Source organism: Balaenoptera borealis (assembly GCF_965194805.1).
Source record: "Balaenoptera borealis genome assembly, chromosome: 16".
Lineage (NCBI taxonomy): Eukaryota > Metazoa > Chordata > Mammalia > Artiodactyla > Balaenopteridae > Balaenoptera > Balaenoptera borealis.
This window is the reverse complement of record NC_138872.1, coordinates 37,877,561-37,889,651: the sequence shown is the minus strand read 5'-3', so window position 1 is coordinate 37,889,651 and position 12,091 is coordinate 37,877,561. Positions and strand designations below refer to the sequence as shown.

At 41.7% G+C, this 12,091-nt stretch overlaps 1 long non-coding RNA gene across 1 annotated transcript in view; it reads right to left on the bottom strand.

Annotated features, from left to right (window-relative positions):
• LOC309612908 overlaps nt 1-2,664 on the bottom strand; it is a 53,655-nt gene extending 50,991 nt beyond the window's left edge. Inside the window, exon 1 of the long non-coding RNA XR_014235398.1 lies at nt 1,986-2,664. This is a non-coding gene — a long non-coding RNA (uncharacterized lncRNA). The remainder of the gene's footprint in view (nt 1-1,985) is intronic.
• Between the last annotated feature and the right edge of the window lie 9,427 nt (nt 2,665-12,091).

The following is a 12,091-nucleotide window of genomic DNA, read 5'->3' as shown; positions in this document are numbered from 1 at the left end:
TTTTAAGCACTTTTCTTACATTAACTTATCTGACCCTCATACCAACACTATTTTAGAGATGAGGGAACTGAGGCACAGAAGGGTTAAGTAATCAGCTCAAGGTCACACAGCTGGTAGCTGGAGGAGCTAGGATTTGAACCCAGAGAGTCTGGCTCTAGAGTTCGTTTCTGTACCCACTGTGCTTACTGGCATATACAATATAAGAAACAGTATAGGAAAATCAGAAGCAATGAATATTGCACTTGCAAAATACTTTTCTTTCTCACATTCACAGAATATAAATATCCACTACATTTTGTAGCATACACAAGACTAAATAAAACACAACAGGACCTTCATTCTTCTTTTCCCAATTAATAGATGGAGGAAGGAGAGACAGAAAAGCTGGACAACTTGCTTAGGACACAAAATAAATGGCAAGTTGATCGGTTGGTCAAACCAACTAGGAAGTTGGTTTACCACATTCCCAGTCAAACTCTCTTCACTGTCTTCAAATTCCTAATTATTTTAAGTAAATCTGTAAGGGAGAAAAACCGAACATACAGCAACGTGGAAAATGTAAAAGTCATTTGCTATTTCTCAAATACCTTACTAGTTCCTGAATTCCATCCACGGGATCACAACCTCTGACGGATACTGGCCTGGAGGCTCTTTTTAAAGCGCCCCACATGATTTTCATGAGCAGCCAAAGTTGAGAAACCCCAAGACATATTAGATTTAGAGTTCTCATTTTAAAAAGACAGATGAAAGCAAGGTGCCAAAACAGCTTTGGTAAACTATGGCCCAAAGTTTTCCAAGTTGATATTGAACTACTGAATACCTGTAGGATTTTGAGTTCAACTTTAAATAAATTAAAAATATGCACAAAGTACATGAGATATTATCACAGCAAAAGTTACATAACAATGCACGGGACTGACATTCTCAACTTTTTAGAATGCTAAATTGGCATCTTGACATCAAGCTGATGGATAGAAGCACAGAAAAAACGTGCCATATGTCCACTGCATTTAACGCATGAAGTAAACTGACCATATATTGTTTCAGAAGCACAAGTTGAAAAGAGACAGTCTTTGTCTTCAGTCCATGCAGGAATCAGTGGTCTCTGAACTTAAGGTGCACTTCGTAGGGAAGATTCTGACTCAGTGGGCCTGGGGATGGAGTCAGACTGTGTTTCTAACAAGCTGCCAGGTGACGCGGATGCGGCTGATAGATAGACCACACTTGGAGCAACAAGGCCTTAAGTAACTTGAATATTGGCTGTAAAATTACCCAGTTGGCCTACAAATGTAGTTATGTCTAGGATCCAAGAAATAACTGTCAATACGATTTATTCCTAGTCCGGGGGAAAATAAAAGGAGGAGGGGAATAGAGGAAGGAGCAAGCGAATACTTGTTACTTGTTTGTATAGTGTAGCAGGACTAAGAACCATAGAATACTGTTACTTGCCCCGACCCAGTAGCTGTCAAGGTGACAGAATGTAAGCCCCATGAGATAAAGGGGTTTTATTTTAATTTACGCAGAATCGTCATGGCCTAGTGCACACTAGGTACTCAACAAATGTACTGAATAAATGAATGAATAAGTATATACAAACACAATCTATATTTATGTCACAACCCAAAAAATGTCTGGAAAGGGGAATCTATCTGTACATATAGGTGTTTGATACAAATACCTGGCCCACTCACTGTACTCCATTTTGTCCCACCCCCCCCCCCAAAAAAAAAGAATTTTCCAAACCAACACCTCCACTGTCAAGCCCAGGCTTCCCGTACCCTTATGTTTTGTTTTGTTTTTTTAAAAAATTTATTTATTTAATTACCCTTATGTTTAAAACCATGGAGAGAGGTGGAAGCAGAGGGAGAAGGATTCAGAAAAGGTTCACTAATCAAAGGAAAAAACCAGAGTGGGGGAGGAGATGGGCAAACAGTTTAGTTCAAGGGAAGGAATATCTCAGGTTGTCAGCATTTCCAAGTTCTTACCTATGATGGTGAGAGGGTTTGGGTTCGGGCTTTTATTTGTTTTGTTACTGTCCAGAGTAACTGGTGAAGTAGTACCTGGTTGTGCGGCAGGCTCTCAAGCCAACCTTTAGACGCCTGGGAATTCCCGTTTCCGGCTTACTTCCCGCTTCCCCGGGCTCCCGGCGCGTAGAGGAACTCTGCCACCGCCCAAACACAAGATGACCTGAGCTGCTTCACTGCGAATTTGAAGCCACAACCAGGATTGAAGATGGCGGCGAAATACTAAGCGAGCGGCCCGGGAAGCGCGCGGAATCTGCCCAAAAGAAAAATGGCCTCTGAGCAGGATCTCGCGGCTTTCAACGAGAGCCCAAAACAAAAATGGCGGCAAAGGACGACTATGTAGAGGCCGAGAACGAAGTGAACATCATTGGTCCGTGAAGAATCAGTTACCCACTGTGCTAGACAGCAGGGGTGATCGAGAGAAAAATAAAACGCAGTGTTCCTGTAGTACAGAGTGCTTCCTTTTTTTTTTTTTTTTTAAACCTCTTTATTGGAGCATAATTGCTTTACAATGGTGTGTTAGTTTCTGCTTTATAACAAAGTGAATCAGCTATACACATACATATATCCCCATATCTCTTCCCTCTTGCGTCTCCCTCCCACCCTCCCTATCCCACCCCTCTAGGTGGTCACAAAGCACCAAGCTGATCTCCCTGTGCTATGCGGCTGCTTCCCACTAGCTATTTTACATTTGGTAGTATATATAGGTCCACGCCACTCTCTCACTTCACCCCAGCTTACCCTTCCCCCTCCCCGTGTCCTCAAGTCCATTCACAGAGTGCTTCTTGACCCCGTAAAATTACTAGCACAAGGATGGGAAAAGTCTCCCTAATCTTTGAAGGGGAAGATTATAGAAAACACAGGTTGGAAAATAAAGGTGACTTGCACAATGCCGGATAAATTTTAAAATAGCCAGGAACATAATTTCTCCCACAATTCTTTTGAATAGTACAGGGGAATACAATTCTTGTCCTCGAACGAAAAAGCAGGATGGGGACGTAGCGCGCAAATTATCTAATTGGTGAAGGGCACAGAAACAGAGGACTTCTGAACCCCCCGTAGGCCCCCAGACGGCGGACTAAGGGCAGAAGCTGTTAATTGAGCGCCACCAGCTCGCACTGCGCATGACCGCTCTCCAACACGATTCACAGAAATGGTCGCTGTGGAGTCCTTTTCTCCAGGTTTTCCAGGCAGCCAAAAAGGAAGGCGGGGAGTTGGCGATGAACAACGGAATACGGCGCTCCGTGATTGGTCAAATGAGGGAGGCCCGAGAGCCGCCGAGAACGGTTGATCATTTTTTCATTCAATAAGTGCCTCTCAAGCGCGCGCCAGAAGGAAGATACTGTGCCTTAACAAGTCCATTTGATCTGTTATTTAAGTTTTCCCGTTTCGATAACTTGCTGAGATTGACACTGAATAAGCTCCGCCCCCTGCTCTTTCCGTCCCAGCCACCGCGTTCTCGGCTGAGAACTTCACGAAAACCCGGAGAAGAAGAATCCGAGTGGGACCGGCGCCAACCACAGAGCTGCGCATGCTCCGTCTCCAAGCTCGGGGCGCGAGTTGACAGGACTGGCGGCTGCGGCTGCGTGGTGCTCGGCTTCAGGGGCCTGCGGGCGGCGACGGCGGACGGGGCGGCGCAGCAGGTGAGAGCGACGGGACCGCAGGTGGAAAGGCCGGCTCTCTACCTGGCCGAAGAGAGGGGTGGGGGGCTTGTGGGCGCCTCCTCCCCGCTCGGAAAGGTCACTGGTGTCACTGAAGGATATTTGGGGGCGGGGACTAGGAGGAGGCTGGCTCCTTAGAAAGCTGAAGATCTATCTTTAAAACAGCTGTTGGCAGTGAATCCTTGCTGCAGGAAGGAATGTAGATGGCGAGGAGGTGTTCCAGTGGTGTAGGTAGAGTTCCAGGTTTAGACCCTTCTCCCTCTCCCATCTGCGCGGCCACACTGTAAAGTAGAAGGAAAAGGTGTCGCAGTGAAAGCACCAGTTGCACCTGCGCTGCCACCTGTGTCTGTCTGGGAGGTGAGAGCCACCCTCTGACGTGGAACTGGATGTCAGAACTCTGTACAGAGTGCTAGTACCAACTCTGAAAGCAGAAGCAGGATTCGGGGCTTTGGACGTTCCGGGGATGGAAATCTTTTTAAGAGGGAGACCTCCTGAAGTCATATGCCTCTTCCTCCCAAATTGGACCATGCACAAATCCTGTTGCTGTTTCAGAGGCTCTCTGTACCTGCAGTTTTTCATTGATTAACGTCATCAATTTATATTCGTATTTGTCACACTGTGCTAAGTTAGCAGATACAGGCATGGTCCCTGACCACATGGAGCTTATATTCAATGATGGAAGGGGAAACAATAAACAAGCACATTGATAAATGAACAAGATATTTCCAGATTGTCCTAGATTGGGTTCCCTGGGAAGCAGACTCAAAGGAGATTTGTGGGCAGGACATTTATTAGGGAGGACTTTTTGGATCTTACCAAGGAAGAAAGGAAGCAGGATTGGGTGGATAGAAAAAGTTGAGCTGTAATGTAGTCCCAAGGAGGGTCTCCACCAGTCTCACGGGAACTCTGGTGCTGGGTTGGGCCTTCATAGTTGGCCCAAGTTTGATGAACCGCCAGGCCTTTGTACCACTGCAGTGACCAGTCATTGGATACCCATTGCCCTGGAAGGAGGGCATAACTTCAACTCTCTTCATCCAGTCAGTCCTGGGACTGACATCTGTCTCAGCACTACCAGGAGCTTTAGTCAAGCAGGAATTTCCAGAAGTGCCTGTTTTTATATATGATTTGTATTGAAGATATTGTACGTACAGTAATAATAATCACTACTATGCATTGAATCCTTCTCACGTATTAGACACTGGACTTAAGCAATAAATACATAGATATATACTTAGGAATCCTCATTATATAGCCCCATGTTACAGACAATGAAATTGAGGCAGGAAAGAAGTAATTTGCCTAAGATCGTAACTTGTGCGGGAGGTTAGAATTTGATTTCCATCGTTACTCAAAGCTTCATCACACTGGGACTCTCATGTTTAATCACTGGCAACTTTAACTTCATTAAGTGTTATCAGAGAAATAAATATGAAACTATAACCCTGTCTTTGCTATTTTGCTCTGTCCTTTAGTTTTCCGGTTCCCTTCATGATTAGCTCTCCTGGCCCTCACTTTAGGAGCCTGACTGTTATCTTTTCTATAACATCCTGGAATCTGATTACATATCTACCCTACTCTAATCAAAATAGCCCCAAAGACCTCAGAACCTCTTTCTTGAGAATCTGGGGTTTGTATTCACATCTAGACTAACTGAAACTGCCTATAGTTTATGGACCCACTTGCCTTAGTCATTCCAGACCTCTCTTTCTACACTCAAGGTTGACACCAGTAATGTTTTTTTTACCTTTTGAAATAATCAAAATAATAGCTAACAGTCACAGAGTCCAGTCTGAGTGCCAGGTATTGTGATAACTGCACAACAGCCTTGTGATGGATGTCGATATTATTCTCATTTTATGGGTGATGGGACTGAGGCATTGTGAGGTTAAGTGACTCATCTAAGGTCACAGCCAGTTGCAAAGTGGTAAGGCAGCTATGGAAAGCCCAGGCAGTAGGATTCCCCAACTCATCCCCTTAATCACTACACAACAATACATCCTTACTAAAATAATTTGCTGTGCTTTCCCTTCTGGAACTAGATCCTGGTGGGCTTTTTGTGCTGTACTAAGAAATGTAGGTTTCACCTTCTAGTCAAAAATGTCACTGAAGGCTTCTAAGCAAAGCAGAAACATGAATGTATTTGTTGTATTTGTTGTTGTTTTCCCCAAGATGGCTGTGTTAAGAGGGTAGAGAATGGATTAGTGGGCAATAGACTCGAACAGTGGTTCTCAGACTTAAGCTTCAGAATTACCTAAAGAATTTGTTAAAACACAGATTGTTGGATCCCAACCTAGAGTTCTGATTCAGTAGGTCAGGAGCAGCCCAACATTTTGCATTTCTGATAAATTCCCAGATGATGCTACTGCCTGTGGTGAGGGGACCACACTTTGAGAACCAGTGGACTAGAAGCGAGGAGATCGTGAGGTAAGGAGGGTCTGGACTGTAGCTTTGGGGAGAAATTACATAAAAGAAATGTCATGTCAAATGGAGGATTGAGTGACTGACTTTATGGGGAGTATAAGGAACAGGGCAGAGTCCACTATATCCAGATTTTCTAACTGAATGGCATGGTAGATAATGCCTTTTTTATTTTTATTTATTTATTTATTATTATTTTTTTTTTTGATAATGCCTTTTTTTAAAAACCAAAACAGGAAGCAGAGGAGGAACAGCAGTTTGGGAAAGAAAGAGGATTCGTCTTTATATGAAATGAGTTTAGACACTTGTGGGGAATAACAGTGGGATAAGTGGGTTTAAGCAGGAGATGTAGATGTGGGAGTCATTGGTGGATGTGTTAAAACAGAAGCTTTGGATGTGAATGAGGCCACCCAGGAGATGAACACGGGGGGAAGACGGCCCAGGACAGAGCTTTGAGAAGAGGGAGTAGGTGGATGGAAACCAAGGGGTCATTAAAGGAGACTGAGAAGGATCAGACTAGTCTCAGGTACTTAAAGCGTTTTAAGAACTCATCAGAAGTGGTGCAGAGAGATCACGGAAAGGGAGAGATTGGCGATCTTTATAGTCAGGGTAGTTTCCATGGAGAGTGGGGCAAAAGGAAATTACTTGGGTTTGAAGATGGAAGTGGGCAGTGGCTCTAGAAACGTGCGTTATTTGAAAGGAATCAGAGTTTGTAGTACTGGAAGGAAGGCTGGTAAAGGGCAGCTACATTGGGCAATTTGTTTTTGGTTCTTTTCAATGGAGAAAACTGGTCAGGTTTTGTGTAGGAGGAAGACCAATTCCAAGTGGGAGGTGGAAGGTAGAAGAGGGGGGTTAATGGAGGTGGAACCGCGAAGACACGGCAGCAGGTGGGACTGGCTGGAGCACAGATGACAGAAGTACCAGGCCTTCCTCTGAGACACTGAGGAAGGAGGTGAAGATGGGAGCTGAGGTGGACATGTAGGAGCAGGAAGTGGAGGGGCTCATAGCCAGTAGCCACAGTTTCCTCTGGCCAGTAGGTTACCTGCAGAAACGAAGGTGGAGAGTAAAATAGAAATCTCAGAAATGATGAAGACAGAAACCAGCCCTTTCGGGATTGAGAGCGGGATTCAGAGCTGGGAACATAAAGTCATTGCTGCAGTACTAAGGGCCCCATCAGCTGCACACTTAATCTGGAACAGTCTGCTGTCTGCATAGTACCCAGTCCCCTTCCTCCACCAATCTGGGCATCAAATGGCAGCCAGATGTAAAGACAGTGAAAGGGGATGGAAAGATTCTCAGACAACTCTGTAAACTTTATAACAACTCTCCAAACCTTTCTGATAAACCACAGCCTGCCAGTAAGCTGGCTGTCTCTTCCTCATTAGTCGCTAATCAGTCACTCACTTTTCACATCTTAGGCTGTTGACAGTTAGTAAAGCTCCCCTATAAAACTTGTGATGCTTTCAGTATATTATTTATTTATAAATACATTGAATTCACAGTAACAGTGGGGGATAACCGAGATCATAAAATGCCTACACGTAACTTGACCTTCACCGTACTCTGTGCCTACTCCTGACCCGCTCCTGGTGAGGCTGTGCTGTCAGCAGCCCAGCTACTGCCTGTAGGTCAAGGTAGGGGTACGGTTTTGCAGAATGGAAACTTTAGAACTCAGGTGTAGTCCATTCAGTTCATCAAGAATTGACAGTAACGTTTTTGGTACCTGTGTTTTTACAAGACTGGAAAAGCTCAGCAAAGCTGTTATTTTAGGTGATGTAGTTAGAAAAGAAAAAGAAAAAAGGAAGCTCTTGTTCTCTTTAGCACGCCAGTCAGTTGAATAGGCCTGAAGACAACATGCAGTCCTTTCTAATGTGTACACAAAAACTGCCAAAATGTGAACTGCTGTATTAACAATTGAGGATAAAAAGAACTATTTTCAGGGTTAGTAATTGGAACTCAGGAATGAAGAATTCACAAATCCTTAAAACCAACATTGCCATGCTAAAAGAAAAGGCATTATACAATTCCAATAAACTTCATCAAATATTGCAGTCACGAGAGCTGGGTTAATTAATTGTTCAACGTTCTGTTTAGCGTTCTCCATGTTTAAGTTACATTCAGTAGTTTTTTTTTAAATTGTTAAACATTACAGTTTTTCCCCAAATACTTTAAGCAGAGCAACAATGAAGACATAAAGAATTTACCTTACACTGTGTCCAAAAGACCAGCAGATGGCGTCCAGCAAGCCCAGTAGGCAAAATGAGAACCTTCCACAGAGTATTTCCTGCATCCAGGTTGTTGTAGGCCTAATCAGTGGCAAAACGTGGTGGTTTTAATTGACCCGATGCTCCATAGAAAGAGTAATCTGATAGCCAGAGCCAGGTTGTTTAGGATTTTCTAGGGAGCTTAACTGCTTTTTTGCCCTTCTTTGCCCTTCACCTTACTGACCAGTTCCAGCACCAAGAAACCTTCCTTTGGCTTGGAATGTAACAAATTGCAGTAAGCCTGTCAGAGGCCTTAATGGTAGAAATTGAAGAGCTAGTAATCTCTGTAATACAAATTGAGGGGAGGGAAAGTTGCTGTTCTAGACGCATTAGTGCCTTAAATTTAAGAGTATTTGTGGTCTGAAGCGTATCTCTCAGTGTTTTCCTTTCTTGGCCTTTATATGCACTCAAAAAGATGACGATATTTTAATGAGGCAGAGATACAGCAAGCTTTTCTCCATTCTGTTCATTAATTTCTCGCTATTCATTCCGTACTAAGAACTAAGCTAAAAAAACTGAACTAAAATTAGCCCCACTAATCTCAACCATTAGTAGATCATGGGTGTGTTTTTGGAGGATATAGGCTTTTTTACCCTTTCATTTTGGACCAAGTGGCACCAGACCTGTTAACCTCCAGTGTACCTGACATGAGAAGAAAAACATGCCAGGTGTAATGCACCAGGATACTTGCCTTCAGTGACCCTCACAAGTGTGCACCATGCACCCAGAATGTTCTCGTCCATCATCATGCACTGGAAATTCTGATTGACTCTTATTGCCAAAGCTGGGATACTAATTCTTGACTTTTGAAAATTGCTGTTAAGAATACCAACCACGACTTTTAGGACTCCAAAATCTAAGATGAGTGCCACAATTAACTGACAGTAATTTTGGAATCAATCATTTAGAATTTCCTCATGTATAAAGTGGTCTCATAAAATTACCATGAAAACAAAACGAGAAAAAATATGAAACCTTTTGAATAATGCAAAGTATACATTTTTGAAAGAAGAGTATAAGGAAGCATAATCTGTGTTGATGGCCTCTAAACATTTTCTAAACAAAAGGCATTTCAGTGGATAAAACCATAAACATTTACTTTCTGTTTTACTTAATGTAAAATTTACTAATCTCATTTCCTTTCTCGGTTTCCTCCATCAAAAGAGTTCCATACCTTCTGGTTTGGTTTATTTGTTTTTTTTAGGAGTGTGTTTAAATAAGATTCAGGAAAGATAAGGGCAGTGGCAGGTAGACTAAAGGAGGGTAAGGAGAGGGAAGAAGTCTTCCTGCTGTTATTTCTGTTGCTGCCTTACTCCAAGCAAACTTGAAAGGCTCAGTGAATGAACAACAAGCACTAACTTATTTTAGAAACCATCCTCTTAATGCCCAACAAATCTGATCATGTTGAGCATATTCTTGAGAAATTTCTGTTTCAGACTCAGGAATCTCTCGAGTCCATAAAATAGTTCCATACCACTTGGAATAACTTGTTGCCAAATGTTTTGGGGTCAGGACCATTTTAAGATAAGCTGTATCTAACTTCGTTTTCCATCTCCCAAGTTGGAGCTCCCTTTCTCCCTGCTGCTCAGCACTGTGAACCTTTGTAAAAGTCAAGGTTTTAAAAACCTTTGTGTAAGTTCATTTGAAAAATTAGTTAATTGTTAGGAATTCTAGTAAGACTTTGTATCATCCTGAGAAGCAGCATGTAGCAGCTCTGAGCACAGGCTCTGGAGAATTTACTAGAATACTTATTATTCTTAGCATGTTTAGCAATAAAGCACTGAAAAAAATCTCAAATTTCTATCAATCAGCGATCTGTCAAATTAGGGTATTGCCATAAATCAAAAGCTATTCAGCCACTGAAAATCATAATGAAGATTTGTATTCTTGCGTGAAGAAAAGATTACAAAACAGCATGTATATTCTAATCACATTTTTGTTAAAACCAAAATGATTACAGATATTTTAGCTTTCTTTTTCTTATATCTGTATTTTCTAACTTAAAAAAGTAAGACAATATTATATATTTTAGAAAAGGGCAGTAATGCTGATTTTCATTTTGGAAAAAAAACCCACAAAAAGACTTCAGAAGAAAAAAAATGGGTTAAATCAAAATTTTATCCCCAAAATATATGGATTGTATTTAAAAGCTCCACAAGAAGATATGAAAAAAATAAGTAATGCATCATTTCACTGACTACTTTGTTGTCTTCTTCTTACAACTAACAATGAGCCTTATTTAGTGAAGTTTAACTTATCTGACCCTAGAATATGGGTTATTTAAGCAACAGAATACATGTAAAATGCTGGAAAACTATTAAGTGAAATGAAGCAGGTGAAGGTTACTGTGCCATTTAAAAATAGTCCATTTTGCTTGGTGGAGATGGACTATCATGTAGATGGTGTGATACTCAGTGTTTTTATGTGGATTTAAATGTGAAGACTGTAAAAGTACTTTGTAAAGTAAAAAGGCCTGTCATCCTGATCCTAATCATTTTCCAAGCCTCTCAAAGGACAACAGGATAATCATCAGAAAATAGTTACCTGCTCTCTCACCCCCGTTAGCCAAATCAATGTGTGAGATATGGAGAGTTTGAGGAAATGAGGGCATGTAGGTGTTGAGCAGATATTACAGCAATTAATCATTAAATCAGCCCACATCAGTTACTAACCAGGAAGTGCTGTTACTGGGCCTCAGTGGTAATTTGGCAAATATGAGTTTTCAGCCAAAATAGATACTAATTCCCAGGTTTAACTAAACCTAAATCTACAAAAAGATGCATAGATCCTTAAGTTATTCTAGTGGAAAAGAATAATAGTCTGTTAAACACAACATAAATAAAATGGAGCGCCCTCCTTTGTCCTTAACCCAGGGATGACCCGAAGATGTATTGAGTACAGGGAGCTAACTTGATCCTAATCTGAGGAAGGTTCTCAGTACATCACATTTCATCCTGTGACCTACATGGAGAGAATAGTACCACACTTTCCAGACATTGCTGTTATAGCTTGTACTTTAATCTGTTCTAAATTTTAATTATTGAGTTATTTATGTCAACTTTATTATTATATCCTTTTATCCAAGTGACTCTTTTCTGTAAGCTGTTTTCCTAAAAGTTTGCAACTCAGGAAAAAGTAACAAATAATGAGTGATGCTATGTTAGTGATCGTGAGAAGTAAACAGTGAAGAGCAGAGATGCCATCTGTGAAAAGTACTGTGACTTGATAAGCTCATGTTGAGAGGGACAGAGTTGGAGGTGTTAAAGTCACCTTAGGTATTGAGACTGGATGTGAAGGACAATATCTTCTAAACCTTTAATTCAAGGTATTTTGTGGACAAAAATGCCACCTATCAGTCAACACAAGCCAGTTGACTTTGGTTTACCCTCAGTCCCTCCTTCCATCTAGGGAGTAACCCTTACTGTAGTTCTTCCCTCATTACTTACTCAGAGTCACCCGGTGCCTCCCCCAGTGGTTTTATTGTTTCCTCAAATCTCAAATGTCCCAAAGGCTTTTGCACAGTGGGCTTCACAAGGAAATGTAATCATGATACACTTATTTGTGATTGACTTTTTCCGAAGATAGAACATGAGCATGTCAATAAAAGGTATGGTCTCTAAAGGCTGCAAGAAGTGTATAGGATGCCAAAGCACTTTAGAAAAGAAAAAGGCATAAAATACTTGGAGTTACAAAGTAGGCCGTTTTTTTTCCATCTAGTAATTTG